Raw genomic sequence first — 10,444 nt, forward strand, 5'->3', positions numbered from 1 at the left:
CAGTGGCCTAAACTTTATTACTGAAATCTTTCCAGGTTGTGTTTTAAGCTTTTATTATAAGTCTTCCAATTCTATGATAAGAGCTTTCATTTGGACTTTAGCAATGTAAATTAATGATTGTTGGATAGAACATGCTTTGTCTTGCTTAGAAACATTTAGGTTATTTATGTGCATCTGAAATTGGAAATATGACGTTATGCCATTATTTTCCTGTGGCACTTTATCTAGAAATGTGAGAATACAAATATTGGCACCAGTATCTACCTTACATTCTCGCAAATATTCACATTTTGCATACAGAGTCATTAAATTCCTTGATCCTCACAACAGTTAAATCAAGATTGCTAATTGCACTTATCTTGCATATTTTAAAAATATTTCACATAATAGGTTCTTAATACTCTTTATATGAGCATGAAAATCTTTAGTAATTAGAATTTTCACACTGAGATCCAATTCCAGATGCTATCATGTCCACTAGAGAAATTTATTTTACAATTTTTATAGAAGCAGTTTCAGTAACAGTCTATATGTCATTTAAAGGAACAGAACCAAAAATATATAAATAAATACATATTACAGAGCGGAGTTACTAAATTGCTAAAGAGATAGAGATTTTATAGATGAACAGTGATCACATGGTAGGACAGGAACCGAGTAGCCTCTTAGTTCTTGACACTGGGTCCGCCTCAATGAGTGCTTATCCTGTCAGTCCACATTGGAGAACTGAAAAAACTGAGTTAAAGTGTCAGGTATAGACTGAAGAAGCTATTTTGTTGAGAGAGTAGATGTGGTCATCAGCAAAGAGTGAAAGTGAGCAGAGAAACACAGAATTGTACAATGATTCCATTCTAAATGAAGGTACATCAACTCATTTAATACCTCTAATAAATATACTCACATATACTCCCAGAGAAAGATATTCTAACTGATTCTATATCCAACCAATTAAGCTACCAAGATTGATCACTATAGAGAAAGAAATTCTGGACGAAAGATATATTGCTATTCTTTTTATTATAATATCTTTTTTCAAGTTAAAGAGGCATAAAAACAAAAATTACATGATGCTGTTATACAAGTTGATAAATATATTGAAGGAATTAAGAAATTTAGATATAATCTTTGTAACCATAGCTGCATGAGTTTTTGATACAATTCCCAAAATATACATTGGAGAAAAATAATTACCCCTTTCACATAATGTTTATGAGGTGAAAAAGATGAAGGAGAATAAAGTGAGATTATTCTTTAAAACAGGAATCTCGAGGTAAACCCTGTATCTTGACATAAAACTTAAAAAACTACTACATGAAAATTTAGGAAAAAATACTTTACCATTTAGCAATAGTCAAGAGTTTTCTGAATAAAGTTAAAATTGTTCAGAAAAATAAGGACAACAATAAAGAGAAAAGGCTTCAGGATTTTAGAGAATTCTGTAGAGAAAAACATGCTGATAATCATGTGAAGACCTAGCCTACATAAAGATAAATGTGTATGTGAGGGTAGATTAATATCTTGCATGTAGAATGCCCTAAAATATATGGCAAATAAACAAACAATCAAGTTTTGCTAAGGAAAAGAACTGTTATTAATGATGAAGGACAAATGACTATTAAGCATGAAACAGGTTTCAGCCAAACTGGCCATTAGAGAAAGATGATCTTAGATTACATCTCACTGTGGTCAGATGAGAATTGAACTCAGAATAAACTAACACATGCTGGCAATAACATGATGAGAAGAAAACCCCAATACACTGATGATTGAAATGAAATGTAGTCCTGCAATGACAGACGTCAATTAGTAATTTTCCCAAATCAAAATGAAGATCTTCCATATGATAAAGTTATACCACTTGAGTATTTAACAGAGGTTATAACATCACTATGTTACAGAGATAATTGTGTACCTATGTTTATTGAAGTTCAGTATTATGGAACCAATCAAGGTATCAAATATCAGAGTAATTTATAAAACAATGGATTTTTTATCATAATTTTTAATTTCAAAGAATAATTCTACTTGGAGGGCATCAAATTAAGTGTATTAGTAATTCTTAGGCAGACAAATATTATATGTCTTCTCTTATTTGTGGTTTCTAAATTCTATGCAGTTACATACATCATGTAAGTATATATAAAATAAAAAAAAAGATGATAATAGGAAATACAATCTTCAGGAAAAAATAAGAGAGTCCTTATTAAATATATATTCATTCCTACATGAAATTAAACAAAACAAACATATGATTTTCACTAAAGGATTAAAATGTAATTCTAAAAAGGAAGAAGTTAAATGCATGCAGCGATTTAAATGAGAAAAACTTCCTATAAATAAAATGTTTGTATTCCTGGTCCTAGCTGGTAAGGAATTTTTTGAAAGTTCAGGAGTTGTGACCTTGTCAAAAGAAGTATGTCGACATGGGTGTGATTTGACAACTTAAAGTCTTTTCCTATTTTAGTTAAGTCTCTGCTTCATACTTCAATTGAAGATGTGATTCTTAGCTTTCTCTTCTAGTCAACATTCCTGTTACTTGCCATTATGATTTTCTACCATCATGAGCTGCAGTCATGGACTCTAAATCTCTGGAATCATAAGCACAAATACAATATTTCCTTAAAAATTCCCTTGGTCAGTGAAAATTAATTTTTTTAAAAAATACATGAGACATGAAAATTAACTACTAAAATATATTCACAGTCAAATTGGATATAAAGAAATAAAGTTTACCATTTAAAAAATAAAATTTTGGCACAACCCTCTTCCGGTCAGAAAAGCACCAGGGCAGCTGGGGCACAGGGTCGGCTGACACTCGCCAGCTACCCACAACACCCACCACAGGATCTTAAGACTTCTGGAGAGTGGAACACAGCTTCTGCTCCAATCCAATTGCGCACGGGACCTGAGACTGCATTAGTTAGGGAAGCAGAAACCAGCCTGAGTAGGGCCACAGGCCTCATCCGGCCGGATCAGCGCCGGGGTAGCTGGAGCACAGGGTTGCCTGACACCCGCCAGCTACCCACGAACCCCGCCGCAGGATTTTGGGACTGCTGGTGAGTGGAACACAGCTTCTGCTCCAGTCTAATCACGCGGGACCTGAGACTGCTCTGGTTGGGGAGAGAGAAATCCAGCCTACATAGGGCCACAACCCTCTTCCGGTCAGAAGAGCAGCTGGGGTGCAGGGTCGGCTGACACTTGCCAGCTACCCACAACACCCGCCACAGGATCTTAAGACTTCTGGAGAGTGGAACACAGCTTCTGCTCCAATCCAATTGCACGCGGGACCAGAGACTGCATTAGTTAGGGAAGCAGAAAAACGGCCTGAGTAGGACCACAGGCCTCTTCCGGCTGGACCAGCACCGGGGTACCATCAGCTACCCACGACCCCCGCCGCAGGATTTAGAGACTGCTGGTGAGTGGAACACAGCTTCTGCTCCAATCTTTAAACAGTGACAATGATAACAACTAACCCCAGAGATTACCAAATGGCGAAAGGTAAACGTAATAATCTTACTAACAGAAACCAAGACCACTCACCATCATCAGAACCCAGCACCCCCACTTCGCCCAGTCCAGGGCACCCCAACACACCGGAAAAGCTAGACACGGATTTAAAAGCATATATCCTGATGATGGTAGAGGACTTCAAGAAGGACTTTAATAACACACTTAAAGAAATACAGGAGCACACTGCTAAACAGGCAGAAGACACTAAAGAGGAAGCACAAAAATCCCTTAAAGAATTGCAGGAGAACACTGCTAAAGAGTTACAAATCCTTAAAGAAAAACAGGATAACCTAATCAAACAGGTAGAAGTCCTTAATAAAAAAACAGGAAAACACATCCAAACAGATGATGGAAATGAACAAAACCATACTAGACCTAAAAAGGGAAGTAGACACAATAAAGAAAACCCAAAATGAGGCAACACTGGAGATAGAAACCCTAGGAAAGAAATCTGGAACCATAGATACGAGCATCAGCAACAGAATACAAGAGATGGAAGAGATTATCTCAGGTGCAGAAGATTCCATAGAGAACATCTGCACAACAATCAAGGAAAATGTAAAATGCAAAAAGATCCTAACTCAAAACATCCAAGAAATACAGGACACAATGAGAAGACCAAACCTACAGATAATAGGAGTGGATGAGAATGAAGATTTTCAACTCAAAGGACCAGCAAACATCTTCAACAAAATTATAGAAGAAAACTTCCCAAATCTAAAGAAAGAGATGCCCATGAACATACAAGAAGCCTACAGAACTCCAAATAGACTGGACCAGAAAAGAAATACCTCCCGACACATAATAATCAGAACAACAAATGCTCTAAATAAAGATAGAATACTAAAAGCAGTAAGAGAAAAAGGCCAAGTAACATATAAAGGCAAGCCTATCAGAATTACACCAGATTTTTCACCAGAGACTATGAAAGCCAGAAGATCCTGGACGGATGTTATACAGACACTAAAAGAACACAAATTCCAGCCCAGGCTACTATACCCAGCCAAACTCTCAATTAACATAGATGGAGAAACCAAAGTATTCCACGACAAAACCAAATTCACACATTATCTCTCCACGAATCCAGCCCTTCAAAGGATAATAACAGAAAAAAACCAATACAAGGACAGGAACCACGCCCTAGAAACAACAAGAAGGTAATCCCTCAACAAACCTAAAAGAAGACAGCCACAAGAACAAAATGCCAACTTTAACAACAAAAATAACAGGAAACAACAATTACTTTTCCTTAATATCTCTTAATATCAATGGACTCAACTCCCCGATAAAAAGGCTTAGACTAACAAACTGGCTACACAAACAAGACCCAACATTTTGCTGCTTACAGGAAACTCATCTCAGAGAAAAGGATAGACACTACCTCAGAATGAAAGGCTGGAAAACAATTTTCCAAGCAAATGGCATGAAGAAACAAGCTGGAGTAGCCATTCTAATATCTGATAAGATTGACTTCCAACCCAAAGTCATTAAAAAAGACAGGGAGGGACACTTCATACTCATCAAAGGTAAAATCCTCCAAGAGGAACTATCAATCCTGAATATCTGTGCTCCAAATACAAAGGCAGCCACATTCATTAAAGAAACTTTAGTAAATCTCAAAGCACACATTGCACCTCATACAATAATAGTAGGAGACTTCAACACACCACTTTCACCAATGGACAGATCATGGAAACAGAAACTAAACAGGGACACAGTGAAACTAAGAGAAATTATGAATCAAATGGATCTGGCAGATATCTACAGAACATTCTATCCTAAAACAAAAGGATATACCTTCTTCTCAGCACCTCATGGTACCTTCTCCAAAATTGACCACATAATTGGTCACAAAGCAGGCCTCAACAGATACAAAAATATTGAAATCGTCCCATGCATCCTATCAGATCACCATGGACTAAGGCTGATCTTCAATAACAAAATAAATAATAGAAAGCCAACCTTCACGTGGAAACTGAACAACACTCTTCTCAATGATACCTTGGTCAAGGAAGGAATAAAGAAAGAAATTAAGGACTTTTTAGAGTTCAATGAAAATGAAGCCACAACATACCCAAACTTATGGGACGCAATGAAAGCATTTCTAAGAGGAAAACTCATAGCTCTGAGTGCCTCCAAAAGGAAACTAGAGAGAGCACACATTAGCAGCTTGACAACACACCTAAAAGCACTAGAACAAAAGGAAGCAAATTCACCCAAGAGGAGTAGAAGGCAGGAAATAATTAAAACTCAGGGGTGAAATCAACCAAGTGGAAACAAGAAAAACTATTCAAAGAATCAACCAATCAAGGAGCTGGTTCTTTGAGAAAATCAACAAGATTGATAAACCCTTAGCCAGACTCACTAGAGGGCACAGGGAAAGCATCCTAATTAACAAAATCAGAAATGAAAAAGGAGACATAACAACAGATTCTGAAGACATCCAAAACACCATCAGATCCTTCTACCAAAGGCTATACTCAACAAAACTGGAGAACCTGGATGAAATGGAGAAGTTCCTAGACAGATACCAGGTACCAAAGTTGAATCAAGATCAGGTTAATGATCTAAACAGCCCTATATCCCCCAAAGAAATAGAAGCAGTCATTAATAGTCTCCCAACTAAAAAAAGCCCAGGACCAGATGGGTTTAGTGCAGAGTTCTATCAGACCTTCAAAGAAGATCTAATCCCAGTTCTTCACAAACTATTCCACAAAATAGAAACAGAAGGTACTCTACCCAACTCATTCTATGAAGCCACAATTACTCTGATACCTAAACCACAAAAAGACCCAACAAAGATAGAAAACTTCAGACCAATATCCCTTATGAATATTGATGCAAAAATCCTCAATAACGTTCTTGCTAACCGAATCCAAGAACACATCAAAACAATCATCCATCCTGACCAAGTAGGTTTCATCCCAGGGATGCAGGGATGGTTCAATATACGGAAATCCATCAACGTAATCCAGTATATAAACAAACTCAAAGACAAAAACCACATGGTCATCTCGTTAGATGCGGAAAAAGCATTTGACAAGATCCAACACCCATTCATGATAAAAGTCTTGGAAAGATCAGGAATTCAAGGCCCATACCTAAACATGATAAAAGCAATCTACAGCAAACCAGTAGCCAACATCAAAGTAAATGGTGAGAAGCTTGAAGCAATCCCTCTAAAATCAGGGACTAGACAAGGCTGTCCACTTTCTCCATACCTATTCAACATTGTACTTGAAGTCCTAGCCAGAGCAATTCGACAACAAAAGGAGATCAAAGGGATACAAATTGGAAAAGATGAAGTCAAAATATCACTTTTTGCAGATGATATGATAGTATATATAAGTGACCCTAAAAATTCCACCAGAGAACTCCTAAGCCTGATAAACAGCTTCGGTGAAGTAGCTGGATATAAAATTAACTCAAACAAATCAATGGCCTTTCTCTACACAAAGAATAAACAGGCTGAGAAAGAAATTAGGGAAACAACACCCTTCTCAATAGTCACAAATAATATAAAATATCTTGGCGTGACTCTAACTAAGGAAGTGAAAGATCTGTATAATAAAAACTTCAAGTCTCTGAAGAAAGAAATTATAGAAGATCTCAGAAGATGGAAAGATCTCCCATGCTCATGGATTGGCAGGATCAACATTGTAAAAATGGCTATCTTGCCAAAAGCAATCTACAGATTCAATGCAATCCTCATCAAAATTCCAAATCAATTTTTCAACGAATTAGAAAGTGCAATCTGCAAATTCATCTGGAATAACAAAAAACCTAGGATAGCAAAAACTCTTCTCAAGGATAAAAGAACCTCTGGTGGAATCACCATGCCGGACCTAAAGCTCTACTACAGAGCAATTGTGATAAAAACTGCATGGTACTGGTATAGTGACAGACAAATAGACCAATGGAATAGAATTGAAGACCCAGAAATGAACCCACACACCTATGGTCACTTGATCTTCGACAAGGGAGCTAAAAACATCCAGTGGAAGAAAGACAGCATTTTTAACAAATGGTGCTGGCACAACTGGTTGTTAACATGTAGAAGAATGCGAATCGATCCATTCCTATCTCCTTGTACTAAGGTCAAGTCTAAGTGGATCAAGGAACTTCACATAAAACCAGAGACACTGAAACTTATAGAAGAGAAAGTGGGGAAAAGCCTTGAAGATATGGGCACAGGGGAAAAATTCCTGAATAGAACAGTAATGGCTTGTGCTATAAGATCGAGAATTGACAAGTGGGACCTCATGAAACTACAAAGCTTCTGCAAGGCTAAAGACACCATCAATAAGACAAAAAAACCACCAACAGATTGGGAAAGGATCTTCACCTATCCTAAATCAGATAAGGGACTAATATCCAATATATATAAAGAACTCAAGAAGGTGGACTCCAGAAAGTCAAATAACCCCATTAAAAAATGGGGCTCAGAACTGAACAAAGAATTCTCACCTGAGGAATACCGAATGGCAGAGAAACACCTGAAAAAATGTTCAACATCCTTAATCATCAGGGAAATGCAAATCAAAACAACCCTGAGATTCCACCTCACACCAGTTAGAATGGCTAAGATCAAAAATTCAGGTGACAGCAGATGCTGGCGAGGATGTGGAGAAAGAGGAACACTCCTCCATTGTTGGTGGGATTGCAAGCTTGTACAACCACTCTGGAAATCAGTCTGGTGGTTCCTCAGAAAATTGGACATAGTACTACCGGAGGATCCAGCAATACCTCTCCTGGGCATATATCCAGAAGATGTCCCAACCGGTAAAAAGGACACATGCTCCACTATGTTCATAGCAGCCCTATTTATAATAGCCAGAAGCTGGAAAGAACCCAGATGTCCCTCAACAGAGGAATGGATACAGAAATTATGGTACATTTACACAATGGAGTACTACTCAGCTATTAAAAAGAATGAATTTATGAAATTCCTAGCCAAATGGATGGACCTGGAGGGCATCATCTTGAGTGAAGTAACACAATCACAAAAGAACTCACACAATATGTATTCATTGATAAGTGGATATTAGCCCAAAACTTAGGATACCCAAGATATAAGATACAATTTGCTAAACGCATGAAACTGAAGAAGAATGAAGACCAAAGTGTGGACACTGTGCACCTTCTTAGAATTGGGAACAAAACACCCAGGGAAGGAGTTACAGAGACAAAGTTTGTAGCTGTGATGAAAGGATGGACCATTTAGAGACTGCTGTATCCAGGGATCCGTCCCATAATCAGCTTCTAAACGCTGACACCATTGCATACACTAGCAAGATTTTGCTGAAAGGACCCAAATATAGCTGTCTCTTGTGAGATGATGCCGGGGCCTAGCAAACACAGGAGTGGATGTTCACAGTCAGCTATTGGATGTATCACAGGGCTCCCAATGGAGAAGCTAGAGAAAGTACCCAAGGAGCTAAAGGGATCTGCAACCCTATTGTTGGAACAACATGATGTACTAACCAGAACCCCGGAGCTCTTGTCTCTAGCTGCATATGTATCGAAAGATGGCCTAGTTGGCCATCAATGGAAAGAGAGGCCCATTGGACTTGCAAACTTTATATGCCCCAATATAGGGGAATGCCAGGGCCAAAAGAATGGGAATGGGTGGGTAGGGAAGTGGGGGGCGCTATGGGGGACTTTTGGGATAGCATTGGAAATGTAATTGAGGAAAATATGTAATAAAAATATTAAAAATCAAAAAAAATAAATAAAAAAAATAAAATTTTGATAGTAAATAAAAACAAAATGTCATATTCTTTTAAAGGAATACACAAAAAATTCAGTAACAAGTACATTTTAAAACTTAAAATGAGTTTGTCGTCTAATAGCTAACTCAAAATCTAGCATAGATACAATCATGTAAAACATAATAACCGTTAGAAAAAATATTATCAATGCAAATACACATATCTGTATATCTATATCTAACTCTTTATCTCTATCTCTATCTCTATCTCTGTATCTCTGTTTCTCTATCTCTGTATCTCTGTATCTCTGTATCTCTATATCTTTCTCTCTCTCTCTCTCTCTCTCTCTCTCTCATCATTCAGCAAAGATTGATGTACCAATCTTGGGTGAGGGGTCACTTATAACGTATTTTGGTCAGTGGTCAATTTGTTATCTTGAAGGAGTAGATTTGTTCACATTTCCCTATGAAGACTGTCACATCACATGTGACATTTTAATAGGACAAGATTATACTGATAATATTATGATAAGAGGATCAGAGGTTTCCAGAATTTGGAGTTAGAAAATGTGACTGGAAAGAGAGAATATGAGCAAGTTTCTTGGTGAGAACAGAAAAATGCTACAACTTGTTAACTCACTATTTTTGAAAGTACGTTTAATGTTAGTGTTATATGTGTGATACATCTGATTTTAATTAATGTAATGATCATCACAATTTTTCAGTAAGTGAATTAAGTACTATTTTATGTTATTCTTAGGGAAATATGGCAAAATAGTGAATGGGGACTTTATACTTTCTTAAGTTCTGTAAGCTTAAAATCTCAAAGTCAAAATAAAATGTTTGTGGGGGTGAACCACCATTGGCCCAAATTTTCTTGAAATTTTACTGATACCTGTACTTAATATAATTATAATATAATAAACTATTGATGTTACTATGAATGTATTTATGCATGTATGTATGTATGTATGCATGTATGTATTTATGTTTTCACATGTCCATCTGTGTGCCTGTTTCCCTCAATGCTCAGAAGAGAAACCTGTATCCTTCTGGACTGCTGTTACAGAAGGCTATACATTTTCATATGTTGATGGTAAGTGAACACACATCCTCTGCAACAGAAACAAATAATCTTCATTCTTGTTTCATCTTTACAGTTCTGTGTTATTTTTATAAAGGAAATTATAAGCCACATATTCCAAAAAAATGAACATAGACCAT

The sequence above is a fragment of the Mus caroli genome, unplaced genomic scaffold (assembly GCF_978045245.1).
Source record: "Mus caroli unplaced genomic scaffold, Mus_caroli_1 scaffold_6, whole genome shotgun sequence".
In the NCBI taxonomy this organism is placed as follows: domain Eukaryota; kingdom Metazoa; phylum Chordata; class Mammalia; order Rodentia; family Muridae; genus Mus; species Mus caroli.